The sequence below is a fragment of the Salmo salar genome, chromosome 15, assembly GCF_965601325.2.
Source record: "Salmo salar chromosome 15, fSalSal1, whole genome shotgun sequence".
In the NCBI taxonomy this organism is placed as follows: Eukaryota; Metazoa; Chordata; class Actinopteri; order Salmoniformes; family Salmonidae; genus Salmo; species Salmo salar.
The window spans coordinates 70,490,922-70,508,070 of record NC_138305.1 but is presented as its reverse complement, the minus strand read 5'-3'; the positions used below and the strand labels follow the sequence as shown (position 1 = coordinate 70,508,070).

The following is a 17,149-nucleotide window of genomic DNA, read 5'->3' as shown; positions in this document are numbered from 1 at the left end:
AGTCAACAATAGAGATCCCACTCCATTTTCACTCTCTGTCTACAACAAATTATAGGCCTAGTCCACCTAAACAGGTAACCATGCCAACAGCCGTGTGATGACAAGTGACCCACCTTGTGACGGAGCCTGGAGTAGACGAGACGAGCTCTCTTGGAGATAATGGTCCTATTCTGGACTGGTCTTCTACGCTGGTGTCTATAAAACACACACAATAATAATAATAAGCACTTTTGCTAGACATTTTATATTCTGTTATGTTGTCAAAATGATGTTTATATATTATTAATCAAGTTGTTAATGATCACCCAGGAAACATCATTCACATGGTAATGAGGAGCAGGAGACATGAGGCAGGCAGCCTGGGGCTTTCAGTAAACGTAGGGCGCTTTCACACACACACACACACACACACACACACACACACACACACACACACACACACACACACACACACACACACACACACACACACACACACTTCTGAATCTCGAAAAAGGGTGTGACATGACTTTGACAGCAAGTACAGAAGTATTAGAGAGAGACCGAGGGGTGAGTGGCTGAGTGCCCGTGAAACCAAGGCAACACGCACAAACAGACCACTGGCTTAGACTAGACCGCCATCCTAACAATGTTGCCTTTTCATTTTTGTCCTGGTCTGAAATACAGAGAGGAAGAAGCGCCTCGGAGGAAGAAGAGTACTATCCTCTTGGGGTAAGGAGTGTGTAACCATGGTGAGAGGTAGGCGTTTCCATGACACCCTGCCGTCAGCGTGAGCGAGCAAGACGGCCAAGCCACCGGGATGTCTCATGTTCCTCTGTGTACGCGCATGTGAGTGCATGTGCATATGTGTGTGTGCATGTGTGCGTGTGTGTGTGTGTGTATATATTTCACTCTTAGTCTACACCTTGTTGTTCACGAAGCATGTGACAAATAACATTTGTTGTGCTTCAGAGTGTGTAATGCACGAGTGTATGCATGTGTGAGAGACACAGACAGACAGACAGACAGACAGACAGACAGACAGACAGACAGACAGACAGACAGACAGACAGACAGACAGACAGACAGACAGACAGACAGACAGACAGACAGACAGACAGACAGACAGACAGACAGACAGACAGACAGACAGACAGACAGACAGACAGACAGACAGACAGACAGACAGACAGACAGACAGACAGACAGACAGACAGACAGACAGACAGACAGACAGACAGACAGACAGACAGACAGACAGACAGACAGACAGACAGACAGACAGACAGACAGACAGACAGACAGACAGACAGACAGACAGACAGACAGACAGACAGACAGACAGACAGACAGACAGACAGACAGACAGACAGACAGACAGACAGACAGACAGACAGACAGACAGACAGACAGACAGACAGACAGACAGACAGACAGACAGACAGACAGACAGACAGACAGACAGACAGACAGACAGACAGACAGACAGACAGACAGACAGACAGACAGACAGACAGACAGACAGACAGACAGACAGACAGACAGACAGACAGACAGACAGACAGACAGACAGACAGACAGACAGACAGACAGACAGACAGACAGACAGACAGACAGACAGACAGACAGACAGACAGACAGACAGACAGACAGACAGACAGACAGACAGACAGACAGACAGACAGACGGGGGCTATCATGGGGTGTCTCGTTTTGGTGACGTATGGATCCTCAATACCAACAAAGACCCACCTTCATTCGATGGGTTTCCTATTAATTGAGAGGCGAGAAATAGAGTGAGAGAAAGAGGGACTGGTTAACCAGAGTGGATTTATAGCATGTCCGTGACCAAAGGGAATTCTTTTACCAAAAACGGACTTCCAGTGAGTGTTTAAGCTTTGGGGGGAAAAGGGGGACAGAGAGGCCTTCAGTGGGATCCATAATGCACCATTGTGCTGGACTCGCATCAACTCTGAGCTTTAGCAAAGCCATAAAGAACAGCACTAATAAATGCTACAGTAGTTAGCTGCATGTGTCGCTTGTGTATACATGTTAGACCCTGAAGAACAGTGAGAACGAGCTTAAGATGCATCGAGTGTGTGTTCAGCTTACAGGCACGGAGGCACGCTCTCTCTGAGGCTTTTCCAGACCCCTCTTCTCATCTCATCTACACTCTCTGTTTAGCCCACTCTGCTCCTCAATTACACTTTGCACAAAAAGAGCCTGTGCTTTAACTATAAAAGAGACTACGGGGGGGTGTGCGCGTGTGCGTGCGTCCCTTTATGCACATGAAGCCGCCGCAGCGGTATACAACCACACAAATCACTAAATTATTCACATCGTCTCACCTTGGTCTTGTTAAACAAACACCATTAAAGTCCAAAGTGATTTGAAGACAGATAAAGGATTGTTCCCCTTAATAATTACAGTCTTTAGTTCCATTCTGCGCTCGGCGCACGGTGGGTCCGCCTGCCATCAATGTCTGGCCTCAACAACACAGCCCAAGGCTCAGCTAAATAATGGAGAGAACGTAGAAGAGGAGGGAAGGAGGAGAAAGAGATGACTTGGATCTGGGACTGAGGGGAAAAATCTGGAGAGTCAACTGGCGAGTCAGACAGGTAGGGAGACTACAGGTGCTGCAGGAAAGCATGGTCTTCCTGCCTGTCTGTCTGTCTTCCTGCCTGCCTGTCCCTGCAAAGGACTGCCACAGGGGAGATCAGTCTCAGTCAACACAGGCGAAGTCTATGTTCGTCTGTCCATCGGCCTGTCTGTCTGTTTGCACCTGGAAGTCTGCCTGATGTTGCATAAAGGCAGGCAGCCAGCAGACACACCTAGATTCAAAACACATTCATACCATAACGGATAATCACGACAATGCAACTGCAGCTTTGGGGCAGAGCACATCTGTGTAGCGAGCAAACGACACACTAAAAATGGCCAACGATATACTCTCGCACATACAGTAAGAAGCTCACCCATTCTGTCTCTCTGCTTACTCTTTCTTTGTTTCGTTCTCTCATGAGCCTTCTACATAGCTCTGTAAGTCTTTTTCCCTGCTCCACTGTCCATCCCTCCCTCCATTTCTCTCTCTCTCTTTCGTTCCTGTCTTTAATAATGGAACTGTCTTTTTCTCCTTCTGTCTGACTTTCTTTTTCTCGGTGTGTTCTGGCACAGAATAAGGGAGACTGTTTCTGCGTTAGCCAGCACACACAAACAGCCTAGTAAGGCCCACATAAAGCTACAGTATGTGTGTGTGTGTGTGTGTGTGTGTGTGTGTGTGTGTGTGTGTGTGTGTGCGCGCTCTGGGTGACTCTGCTTTAGCTGAGCCCTATTCCCCTCCAACAAAACCGGCACTTACACACTAGCAGAATAGGAGCCAAGCTACATGTTGGCACCTGGCCTCCCCTTAAACAAATCACACCACAGAGGCTAATATTTATTTTAAATGGATCCACAGCCCAGCTCCACAAACGAGAGGCTATCAGAGAAGGGGGGGGGAGTGGGGGAAGGCCATCTTAAAATCTACACTCTCTACATGAGACGCGGGTGACTGTCTCCACTGCACTTTGTCCCTCATTCCAGCCAATCAGAAAAGGGTGTAGCAACATTTGGAGACACAGTGAGTGCCTTCATTGGACGCTTTCCACTCAGTGTGAACAAATGACGACTGCAGAGAGCAAAGATTTGGCTGTGACTAACTCTGTGTTTGGAACAAACCCCATCACCAGACAGAGCCACGGCTCCAACTCATACCAACAATACCTCCACAGACCGGGACAACTTAACACACAGAAAGAGGAGGGTGAAATAAATGGACTCATGCCTGGTCCCAGATCTGTACGTGCCTTAGGGGCAATTCCATGGTAATGGAATTGCGCTGAGACTCCGATTTTACACTTTCAAATGTACGCCAAACAAAAACCATTGATTTCAAAGTGTAACAAACCCTACAACTCTATTCACAATGACTCCTTTTAACAATTTACACAGAACATTTTTACAAAAACACATTTACTTTATTGGTTATTGAACTACAGTACGTGGATTTACACTCAGTAACGGAATATTATCATGGGTCCCTGATCTGTACTACACAGAAATGCATAACTCTAGATATGAATATCATTCTCTTCATGGTGATGTATCCTAATAGCTCCTTTGCATAGTTGGGTATTATTTGACACACTGGCTAATTTAATGAGCCCCGCCCCCCAAACAAGACCAAGTTTGGTTGGTCCGAACGGGACTAAATCTGAACCAATCATAGACGTTTGGCTTGGGCGGTATACCGCATATACAGTGCATTCGGAAAGTATTCAGACCCCTTGACCTTTTCCACATTTTGAAGCATCTTTGGCAGCGGTTACAGCCTCGAGTCTTCTTGGGTAGGACGCTACAAGCTTGGCACACATGTATTTAGGGAGTTTCTCCCAGTCTTCTCTGCAGATCTTCCTAAGCTCTGTCAGGTTGGATGGGGAGCGTTGCTGCACAGCTATTTTCAGGTCTCTGCAGACATGTTCGACCAGGTTAAAGTCCAGGCTCTGTCTAGGCCACTCAAGGACATTCAGAGACTTGTCCCGAAGCCACTACTGCGGTGTCTTGGCTGTGTGCTTAGGGTCGTTGACCTGGCTGTGTGCTTAGGGTCGTTGACCAGTCTGAGGTCCTGAGTGCTCTGGAGCAGGTTTTCATCAAGGATCTCTCTGTACTTTGCTCCGTTTATCTTTGCCTCGATCCTGACTAGTCTCCCAGTCCCTGCAGCTGAAAAACATCCCCACAGCATGATGCTGCCACCACGCTTCACCGTAGGGATGGTGCCAGGTTTCCTCCAGACGTGACACTTGGCATTCAGGCCAAAGAGTTCAATCTTGGTTTCATCAGATCAGAGAATCTTGTTTCTCATGGTCTGAGAGTCTTTAGGTGCCTTTTGGCAAACTCCAAGCGGGCTGTCATGTGCCTTTTACTGAAGAGTTGATTCCATCTGGTCACTCTGCCATAAAGGCCTGATTGGTGGAGTGCTGCAGAGATGGTTGTCCTTCTGGAAGGTTCTCCCATCTCCACAGAGAAACTCTTGAGCTCTGTCAGAGTGACCATCGAGTTATTGGTCACCTCCCTGACCAAGGCCCTTCTTCTCCCCTGATTGCTCAGTTTGGCCAGTCGACTAGCTCTAAGAAGAGTCTTGGTGGTTCCAAACTTCTTCCATTTAAGAATGATGGAGGCCACTGTGCTCTTGGGGACCTTCAATGCTGCAGAAATGTTTTGGTACCCTTCCCCAGATCACAATCCTGTCTCTGAGCTCTATGGACAATTCCTTTCGACCTTATGGCTTGGTTTTTGTTCTGACATGCCTGTTTTTGATTTGTCATTATGTGGTATTGTGTGTAGACTGCTGAGGATTTTTTTTATTTATTTAATCCATTTTAGAATAAGGTAATGTAACAAAATGTGGAAAAAGTAAAGGGGTCTGAATACTTTACGAAGGCATCGGGGTATTTAGAAAAAGCCACTGTCACGAATTCCACCGAAGGTGGCTCCCCTGTCTGCTCAGGCGGCGCTCGGCGGTCGTCGTCACCGGCCTACTAGCCGCCGCTGATCCCTTTTTCCTTTTCGTTTGGTATGTCTTATTGTTTGCACCTGTTCCCCATTTGGTTCTCTTGATTTATGGTTATTTAAGCCTGTTTAGCCCGCCCAGGTTTGTGCGGGATTATTTTGCGTCAGAGTGTGTATTGTTATTGAATGTGCTGGCGATCGACAAGTATTATTTTATATGCATGCTGTGTACCTGTTGTTCTGGGCAATTTGCATTTTTCACGCCGGTTGTGTTGGCATCGACCGTTTTTGTGTTTATTGGAATAAACACAAATTTCCTTACCTCTGCTCTCTGCGCCTGACTCCTACCACCACTCCTAGCAGTTATTGACAGCCACAGGATGTATTTTTCCAATACCATCAATACCGTCAAAACTATTTATTTGAAGTTTTTCAATATGTCTGAATATTTGTAGCTACTTTTTAAGTTGATACCTGCAGTCAACTCTCCTAATAATACGTTAGGAGATAAAAAATTCTTAATTTCACCGGTCACATTATTTTACGATATGAAGCTTACCGTAGTTCCCCAGAACAGTTGAATCAGTCATGTGTTTGTTTGTAAACAGCACAACGGGAGACGACGGGAGCTGGTGAGTCCATAGCGTTCTATATCTATTGGCGAGTCTCCGCTGCACAACGTAATGAAGTTACACTTGTATGCAATTCACTGCTAAACGTTTGATAACTTCTAATGGCTTTCAGCCAGAAGTCAAAAGCGCTCTGGATGAGTTGTCTGTACAGCAGACATTTTTTTCCCTGTGATTCCTACTTGCGTTTTTTCCCTACTCCGTTCTGCTCTGTGTTCACGTGCTGCTCTTCCTTCAGAAAAGCATGCGTCACAGCTTTGTTCACGTGCACAATTTCTCTCGTTCACTTTCGCTTGTAAATGTCCACACGCACCGACAATGGCATCCGGTAACTACTAGCTATGCTTGTAAAACTTTACGAGATAGACTTGCATGTCTTTGTAATTAGTTTGTTTGTTTTCGCTCATTAGCATTTAGATAACAGCGTCTATTTGATTTTGCAATTTGTTTGTGCTAAATTAGAATTCTGGTAATAGAGGCCCAATCAACTTTTCGTGCATTTTTAGCGCCCACTTGTGTGCTATGCTGGTAATACCGTAAATAGCGGGATAAGAGAAGGGCGGTATGACAATATGAAAATCTGGACACCTCCCCAAGCCTGATAGACATCCATGTTTCACAAGTTCTGACATCAAATTAAAGCACAGCAGAGATCAGTAGTGCACAGCACAGCACAGTAGAGTACAGTATAGTTCAGTACATTAGTGTAGTCAACTCGTGTGCTCTACTGTGTACTCTATTCTATTGTGCAGTACAGTACTATACTCTACTATTTTTTCTTTACTTCACTGTACTCTCCATAACTTGGGTCTGGTCTGGACCAAATCTGAACCAATCATGGACATCGATGTTTGGACCAAACATCTACATCTGTGGACGTTGAAACGAAAGCCCGTCCGGACCGTACCAAATAACTATGTCTGTGGGCGTTGAAATCAAGGCCAGGATGGACTGAACAAATTTTCAACATCCATGGACATCCGGTGTCGGTCGGTGCTCAGTGGGTAAGGATGCTGGTTACAGTAAATAAAAGCGGTGGCTTATGAGTAGGTGTCAGTAAGGGCTGGGAGAGGTGACATTAACTGGAGAGAGAGAGAGAGAGAGAGAAAGAGAGAGGTTGTCCAGACTGTTTTCACACTTGCTATGACCACCAGACCGCAGAAAGAGAAAACAGTTATGAACATAACAGTATGCCAGTGGAAGGGAAGACTGTAGCATGTGACCCAATTCTGGTTTGTGACTACTATGAATACCCATTGTAGCCAATTCAATTGCAGTAATTCCGTTAATGATTTTGCAGAAATTCTGTTACCAATTTGTATACCAAATAGATGCACTACATGACCAAAAGTGTGTGAACGCTTACTCGTTGGAATATCTCATCATGGGCATTAATATGGAGTTGGTTCCCCCTTTGCTGCTATAACAGCCTCAACTCTTCTGGGAAGGCTTTCCACTAGACTTTGGAACATTGATGTTGGGACTTGCTTCCATTCAGCCACAAGAGCATTAGTGAGGTTGGGCACTGATGTTTGGTGATTAGGCCTGGCTCGCAGTCACCGTTAAGATTTCCCTTCACTGGAACTAAGGGGCCTAACCCGAACCATAAAAAACAGCCCCAGACCATTATTCCTCCTCCACCAAACTTTACAGTTGGCACTATGCATTGGAGAAAGTAGCGTTCTCCTTTCATCCACCAAACACAGATTTGTCCGTCGAACTGCCAGATGGTGAAGCGTGATTCATTACTCCAGAGTCCAATGGCGGCAAGCTTTACATCACTTTATGTCGACACTTGGCATTGCGCATGGTGATCTTAGGCTTGTGTACGACTGCTCGGCCACGGAAACCCATTTCATGAAGCTCCTGACGAACAGTTCTTGTGCTGATGTTGCTTCCAGAGGAAGTTTGGAGTGTTGCAACCGACAGACAATTTTTACGAGCTACGCACTTCAGCACTCGGCGGTCCCATCTGTGAGCTTGTGTGGTCTACCACTTCACAGCTGAGCCGTTGTTGCTCCTAGACATTTCCACTTCACAATAACAGCACTGGGGCAGATCTAACAGGGCAGAAATTTGACAAACTGACTTGTTGGAAAGGTGGCATCCTATGACGGTGCCACGTTGAACATCTGAATTATTCAATAAGGCCATTCTACTGCCAGTGTTTGTCTATGGCGATTGCATGGCTGCGTGCTCAATTTTATACACCTGTCAGCAACGGGTATTGCTGAAATAGCCGAATCCACTAATTTGAAGGGGTGTCCATATACTTTTGGCCATGTAGTGTAATTTATCCTAAACTAAATAGAAGTGTTTATATTAGTTGGCAGGGGTCTTTACTTCAACATTGTTGTGTTTTGATGTATTTCTAATACCTTTTAAGACTTTTTTCTGGTAGATATTTTCTAAGATTCCTTTCCTTTTCCATCTGTTTGACCAGAAAGCAAAGCATTTGCTGATTCCCAATATTTCAGATATAAAATGGTTGAAACATTTATCTATGCCTTATTTTCAAAAAAATATAGATTCAGCTTTCAATTGACACTAGATTTGATATGCTCCTATGAACGTCACATGTTGGTGCTCATGGGTCCTTTTACATGGAAATGCCCTTTGTGAACTTCTCTGACTATCATTGCCATGCCATAATATCTGATCTAGGACCTGGTTAAGATAACTCCTCACTGCCGTCCTGAGATCAGAAATAACTCTGCTAGCAGGCAGCAGCCCAGGGTGTGTCTACCGTGGCTGCTGCCACCAAACCTCTATTTACATATTCAAAAAATAAGGAAATAGGCCTTTGCATGAGTCATCCCTTCCAAGAACCTACAGTACCTACTGCAACTCCAACAGCCCTAACCTTAACTCAACAGTCAAGTTATATATATAGTTTTGAGTTTCTAAGTCCTACATAATGATGAAACAGTTTGGTGGTAGAAACTCTCTCGCAGAACTGAGTAGTTTTGTAGTCAGATATAACTGTTGTCATCCTACACAAAAGTTCACCATACACAACAGGATAAGTAAGTCGTTGAGCTAATCTACAATCCGATTAGCTAGTTTACCAACCACCTTCCCTAGAATGGGCCAACTGGATTTCAACCTTCCCTAGAATGGGCCAACTGGATTTCAACCTTCCCTAGAATGGGCCAACTGGGGTTCAACCTTCCCTAGAATGGGCCAACTGGATTTCAACCTTCCCTAGAATGGGCCAACTGGGGTTCAACCTTCCCTAGAATGGGCCAACTGGGGTTCAACCTTCCCTAGAATGGGCCAACTGGAGTTCAACCTTCCCTAGAATGGGCCAACTGGAGTTCAACCTTCCCTAGAATGGGCCAACTGGAGTTCAACCTTCCCTAGAATGGGCCAACTGGAGTTCAACCTTCCCTAGAATGGGCCAACTGGAGTTCAACTGGCAGTAGAGTTGCTGAAGCCACTGACTGCGGTCCAAACTGATCCAGTGTGTGTGTAGAGTAGAGCAACAATAGAACTACACTGAGCCAAAGCTGAGGCCAGCCATGTGCTGAGCATGTGTGTAAATGTGTCAACGCCTGCACTGTTATAGACTGAGGAGGGGAGAAAAGGGAGATAGATGGAAGAGGGAGAGTTATTTTGGAACTTTTGTGAGTGTAATGTTTACTGTTCATTTTTTATTTCACTTTTGTTTATGATCTACTTCACTTGCTTTGGCAATGTAAACATATGTTTCCTATGCCAATAAAGCCCCTTATATTGAGAGAGAGTGAGAGCGACAGAGAAAGAGAGCGCGAGAGAGAAAGAGAGCGCGAGAGAGAAAGAGAGCGCGAGAGAGAAAGAGAGCGAGAGACAGAGAGAGACAGAGAGAGAGAGACAGAGAGAGACAGAGAGAGAGACAGTGAGAGAGAGAGAGAGAGAGAGAGACAGAGAGAGAGACAGAGAAAGAGAGTGCGAGAGAGAGACAGAGACAGAGATCATGAGCAGATGATCTCCTGCATTTTTCATGTTCTTAAAAAAAGATAGATTTAGAGTTAGATAAACTTCGATTTTTTTGTCAGGGACACATACAGGATGCTACCCTCTACAACATAACCTTCACTCCAAATCAAAACCTACAACCTGATTTTGGATGGAATTACAGAATCACCTGGAAGGCTTACAACTACCAAGGATTATTATTCCAAAGCTATACAGCCAATGTTCTGGAAAACAACAGAAACCTGAAAACACCATCCTACCTGGAACTGAGTGAGGAATGTTTAGTCTGAAGCTAGATTTTATTTCCAAAAGCCAAGAAGAAAAATACATTACATTACTTTATAAGGACTGAATGCTAAATTAAGGCTGCCGAGCTTGATACAACCTCAATTAGCACTGACCTGTCAGGTGAGAGGTGTCAAAGCCCTTTAGCCCAACAATGGCAGCAGAGTCACACAGTCTACTCCAACCAAATGGAGAGGCCTTAGAAGCTGCCTCCCGCTGTTCAGAGGTAATTCAAATACAGTACTCTGTGTATGTAAAGAATGATAAGACAAGAAAAGAGCACAAAATGAAGCTCTGTATGGAAAATAAAGATACACTTTTTGCTGACTATTATAAAAATGTGAACATCAGCAACCTCATCTTCCACACAGACCATCCCCTGGCATGGCACGGGGGGGGGGGGGGGGGGGGGGGGGGGAGGAGTTAACGAGGGGTGGAAACTCAGGATACTAGACAACGAGGACTCTGAGTCAGCTAATATAAATCTCTATAAGCCTGGAACAGTATTGGTACAGGGCAACCCCAAACAGTTTCTGCTGGACTTTCACCTAATCAAAGAATGAGCCCAGCAGGAGAAGCTCTCCCTTGAGAAAGATACCCCCACCCCGAGTGGGTCAGACCAGACCTCTTCATTATATAACCCCACAGACGAGCAACCCCCAGCGGAAAGTCAACCTCCCAGCACAGAGTACTACTCCCTCATTGAAATGAAGGATACATTTACCCAGCTGGAGGTAAGGCAGGTGGAGCTGGAACAGCAGGTGATTACACTCCAGTCAGCACAGACCCAGACAACAGTCCAGCACAACAACACCCCCTTAACCAGACCCGGAGAGCCGGAGGTGGAGAGAGACATATCTGCACTCTTGACAGTGGTGAGACAACATCAACAGGAGAAAAAGCAGGAGAAGGAGAAGAACAGAGCACCAGAGGAGAGGATCAGACTGCTGGAGGAGAGGGTGAGGGGGATGGCGTGGGACAGAGAACAACCCACTAGAGAGGTGGCCACCCCCGCAGAGAAGCCAGCAGAACAGCCTACCTCACCTCCCGACAAAAGTCTCCACATCACAGCAGAACAGCCTACCTCAGCTCCCGACAAAAGTCTCCACACCACAGCAGAACAGCCTACCTCAGCTCCCGACAAAAGTCTCCACACCACAGCAGAACAGCCTACCTCAGCTCCCGACAAAAGTCTCCACACCACAGCAGAACAGCCTACCTCAGCTCCCGACAAAAGTCTCCACACCACAGCAGAACAGCCTACCTCAGACCCTGACCATGTCGACATCACAGCGGGACAGACAAATGAAGAACCCCAAGCCCAGGGGATCTCACCCCCTCTGAGCCACCCTGACAACCCCCCCACACCCACTGAGGACATACACAAGACACAGATTGTAGTCCTTATGGACTCAAATGGGAAATGTATACAAGAAAATAAACTTTTTCCCAAACACAGTGTGTCTAAACTCTGGTGTCTAAACACTCAGTGTGCCCTAGACCTTCTGTCTGAGGACCAACTAGGGTCAACCAGCCACATAATAATACACACAGGCACAAACGACCTGAGAGCACAGCAGGAAAGGGTGGCCACAGCACTCAAGGGAGTGATTGAAAAAGCTTCTTCTACTTTCATTTACATTTTACATTTAAGTCATTTAGCAGACGCTCTTATCCAGAGCGACTTACAAATTGGTGCATTCACCTTATGATATCCACTGGAACAACCACTTTACAATAGTGCATCTAAATCTTTTAAGGGGGGGGGGGGTTAGAAGGATTACTTTATCCTATCCTAGGTATTCCTTAAAGAGGTGGGGTTTCAGGTGTCTCCGGAAGGTGGTGATTGACTCCGCTGTCCTGGCGTCGTGAGGGAGCTTGTTCCACCATTGGGGTGCCAGAGCAGCGAACAGTTTTGACTGGGCTGAGCGGGAACTGTGCTTCCTCAGAGGTAGGGAGGCGAGCAGGCCAGAGGTGGATGAACGCAGTCCCCAATGCACAAGTGGTTATCTCCACTCTGCTACCACGAAAAGACTTCCACCCTGCTACCATACAGCAGGTATGGTATTTCCCGTGGCTGTGCCTCAAAACCAAATGTTTACCTGGCCCACCACTCCACCCTGTACTTGAACAGCCTCTATGACCAGGTCCACCTATACAAGGCAGCAGTGCCCACCTTCGCCCCGGACTCTAAAGGACATCGCACTCAAACGTAGCCCCAACACTTCACACAGGAGCAACAGATCAATAGACACTCTGCCCAAACAAATGAGACACTCTCCCAGACCTGCGGGACGACCACCCCCCCCCCCCCCCCCCCCGGACCTACACAGAGGACCCACGCCAAGAGGACCTACATCCAGACCACAACAACACCAGCCACATCCACACCCCCACACCAACAAATCAACAACCCCCCAAGTCAACCATGTCCACACCCCATTTAGGCCCCCTCAGATTAGACCTATGGCCCCTCCTGCCCACCCCATGCAGAGGGCCTCAACATGGAAGTCACACATACGCCCAAGCCGTGAGCGGGGAAACAGGCCCAACCCCCCCTCTTACACTAGCCCAAGCCAATGACATGTACCAGATGCTCAGCAGGCTCTGCTCACACTTACTGGGCTGAGGCCAAACCGCACGACCAACAACATTGGACACTTTATGGAACACAAAGCCTTCACTATCTCATCCTGGAATATCCAAGGCCTGTGGTCATCTGCCTTTGGCCTAAAGAGCAGGAACCTGGACTTCATCAAATTATTCAAAGTAATCGGAAATACAGACATTGTGATCCTACAAGAAACATGGTATAGAGGAGACGGACCCACTGGTTGCCCCCTAGGTTACAGAGAGCTGGTAGTCCCATCCACCAAACTACCAGGTGTGAAACAGGGAAGAGACTCAGGGGGTATGCTAATTTGGTATAGAGCAGACCTAACTCACTCAATTAAATTAATCAAAACAGCAACATTTGGCTAGAAATTCAAAAGGAAATGATCTTAACAGAGAAAAATGTCCTCCTGTGTGCTACTATATCCCCCCACTAGAATCCCCATATTTTAATGAAGACAGCTTCTACATCTTGGAGGGGGAAATCAATCATTTCCAGGCCCAGGGACATGTACTAGTCTGTGGCGACCTAAATGCCAGAACCGGACAAGAACCTGACACCCTCAGCACACAGGGGGTCAAACACCTGCCTGGAGGTGACAGCATTCCCTCCCCCATATGCCCCCTTAGGCACAACTATGACAACATAACCAACGAAAACGGGTCACAACTCCTGCAGCTCTGTCACACGCTGGGTATGTACACAGTCAATGTTAGGCTTCGAGGGGACTCCTATGGTAGGTACACCTATTGCTCATCTCTTGGCAGTAGTACTGTAGACTACTTTATCATTTACCTAAACCCAGAGTCTCTCAGAGTGTTTACAGTCAGCCCACTGACACCCCTATCAGATCACAGCAAAATCACAGTCTACTTGAACAGAGCAATACTCAATCATGATGCATCAAAACCAAAAAGGAACTGAGTAATATTAAGAAATGCTATAGATGGAAGGAATGTAGTGTGGAAACCTACCAAAAAACAATTAGGCAACAACAAATCCAATCCCTTTTAGACAACTTCCTGGACAAAAGGTTCCACTGTAATAGTGAAGGTGTAAACTTGGCAGTAGAAAATATTAACAGTATATTTGACCTCTTAGCTTCCCTATCAAATCAAAAAAATTCTAAACAGAAAACTGAAGAAAATTAACAACAATGACAAATGGTTTGATGAAGAATGCAAAAACCTAAGAAAGAAACTGAGAAACCTGTCCAACCAAAAACATAGAGACCCATAAAACCTGAGTCTACGCCTTCACTATGGTAAATCACTAAAACAATACAGAAATACACTACGGGAAAAGGAACAGCACGTCAGAAATCAGCTCAATGTAATTGAAGAATCCATAGACTCTAACCACTTCTGCGAAAATTGGAAAACAAACAACAACATGAAGAATTATCTATCCAAAATGGAAATGTATGGGGAAACCACTTCTCCAATCTTTTTGGCTCTATAACAAAGAACAAACAGCAAAAACATAAACATGATCAAATACAAACCTTAGAATCAACTATTAAAGACTACCAGAACACACTGGATTCTCCAATTACCTTGAATGAACTACAGGACAAAATAAAAACCCTCCAACCCAAAAAGGCCTGTGGTGTTGATGGTATCCTCAATGAAATGACAAAATATACAGAAAAGAAATTCCAATTGGCTATACCAAAACTCTTTAACATCATCCTTAGCTCTGGCATCTTCCCCAATATTTGTAACCAAGGACTGATCACCCCAATCCACAAAAGTGGAGACATATTTGACCCCAATAACGACCGTGGGATATGCGTCAACAGCAACCTTTGGAAAATCCTCTGCATTATCATTAACAGCAGACTCGTACATTTCCTCAGTGAAAACAATGTACCGAGCAAACGTCAAATTGGCTCCTTACCAAATGATCGTACGACAGACCACGTGTTCACACTGCACACCCTAATTGACAAACAAACCAAAACAAAGGCAAAGTCTTCTCATGCTTTGTTGATTTCAAAAAAGCCTTCGACTCAATTTGGCATGAGGGTCTGCTATACAAATTGATGGAAAGTGGTGTTGGGGGGAAAAACATACGACAGTATAAAATCCATGTACACAAACAACAAGTCTGCGGTTGAAATAGGCAAAAGAAAACACACATTTCTTCCCACAGGGCCATGGGGTGAGACAGAGATGCAGCTTAAGCTCCACCGTCTTCAACATATAAACTCAGCAAAAAAAGAAACGTCCCTTTTTCAGGACCATGTCTTTCAAAGATAATTCGTAAAAATCCTTTCCCAAGCTTGTTCAATGAACCATAAACAATTAATGAACATGCACCTGTGGAACGGTCGTTAAGACACGAACAGCTTACAGACGGTAGGCAATTAAGGTCACAGTTATGAAAACTTATGACACTAAAGACGCCTTTCTACTGACTCTGAAAAACAACAAAAGAAAGATGCCCAGGGTCACTGCTCATCTGCATGAACGTGCCTTAGGGATGCTGCAAGGAGGAATGAGGACTGCAGATGTGGCCAGGGCAATAAATCGCAATGTCCATACTGTGAGACGCCTAAGACAGCGCTGCAGGGAGACAAGACGGACAGCTGATCGTCCTCGCAGTGGCAGACCATGTGTAACAACACCTGCACAGGATCGGTATATCCGAACATCACACCTGCGGGACAGGATGGCAACAACAACTGCCCGAGTTACACCAGGAACGCACAATCCCTCCATCAGTGCTCAGACTGTCCGCAATAGGCTGAGAGAGGCTAGACTGAGGGCTTGTAGGCCTGTTGTAAGGCAGGTCCTCACCAGACATCACCGGCAACAACGTCGCCTATGGGTACAAACTCACCGTCGCTGGACCAGACAGGACTGGCAAGAAGTGCTCTTCACTGACGAGTCGCAGTTCTGTTCACCAGGGGTGATGGTCGGATTCGCGTTTATCATCGAAGGAATGAGTGTTACACCGAGGCCTGTACTCTGAAACGGGATCGATTTGGAGGTGGAGGGTCCGACATAGTCTGGGGCAGTGTGTCACAGCGTCATCGGACTGAGCTTGTCATTGCAGGCAATCTCAATGCTGTGCGTTACATCTGATCCTGAGATGACCCTCCAGCATGACAATGCCACCAGCCATACTGTTCATTCTGTGCGTGATTTTCTGCAAGACAGGAATGTCAGTGTTCTGCCATGGCCAGCGAAGAGCCCGGATCTCAATCCCATTGAGCACGTCTGGGACCTGTTGGATCAGAGGGTGAGGGCTAGGGCCATTCCCCCCAGAAATGTCCGGGAACTTGCAGGTGTCTTGGTGGAAGAGTGGGGTAACATCTCACAGCAAGAACTGTCAAATCTGGTGCAGTCCATGAGGAGGAGAAGCACTGCAGTACTTAATGCAGCTGGTGGCCACACCAGACACTGACTGTTACTTTTGATTTTGACCCCCCCCTTTGTTCAGGGACACATTATTCAATTTCTGTTAGTCACATGTCTGTGGAACTTGTTCAGTTTATGTCTCAGTTGTTGAATCTTGTTATGTTCATACAAATATTTACACATGTTAAGTTTGCTGAAAATAAACGCAGTTGACAGTGAAAGGATGTTTCTTTTTTTTGCTGAGTTTATATTAACGAATTGGCGAGGGCATTAAAACAGTCTGCACCACCCGGCCTCACCCTAGTAGAATCTGAAGTCAAATGTCTACCGTTTGCTGATGATCTGGTGCTTCTGTCACCAACCAAGGAGGGCCTACAGCAGCACCTAGATTCTGCCAGACCTGGGCCCTGACAGTAAATCTCAGTGAGACCAAAAAAGGTCCAGTCGCCAGGACCACAAATATAAATTCCATCTAGACACCATTGCCCTAGAGCACACAAAAAAACTATACATACCTTGGCCTAAACATCAGCGCCACAGGTTACTTCCACAAAGCTGTGAACGATCTGAGAGACAAGGCAAGAAGGGCATTCTATGCCATCAAAAGGAACATAAAATTCGACATACCAATTAGGATCTGGCTAAAAATAGTTATATAACCCATTGCCCTTTATGGTTGTGACATCTGGGGTCCGCTCACCAACCAAGAATTCACTAAATGGGACAAACACCAAATTGAGAATGCATGCAGAATTCTGCAAAAATATCCTCTGT

At 45.9% G+C, this 17,149-nt stretch overlaps 1 protein-coding gene across 3 annotated transcripts in view; it reads right to left on the bottom strand.

Moving 5' to 3' along the window:
• The window catches only part of LOC106571934 (nuclear receptor coactivator 3), a 137,034-nt gene that overhangs the window by 53,272 nt on the left and 66,613 nt on the right, over positions 1 to 17,149 (bottom strand). For 2 of the 3 annotated variants that reach the window (XM_014145508.3, XM_014145511.3), the window contains exon 2: positions 114 to 195. The exons of the other annotated variant lie outside the window; for it this stretch is intronic. The gene's annotated coding sequence lies outside the window, so the exon portion shown is untranslated. The remainder of the gene's footprint in view (positions 1 to 113; positions 196 to 17,149) is intronic. 3 annotated transcript variants of the gene reach the window in all.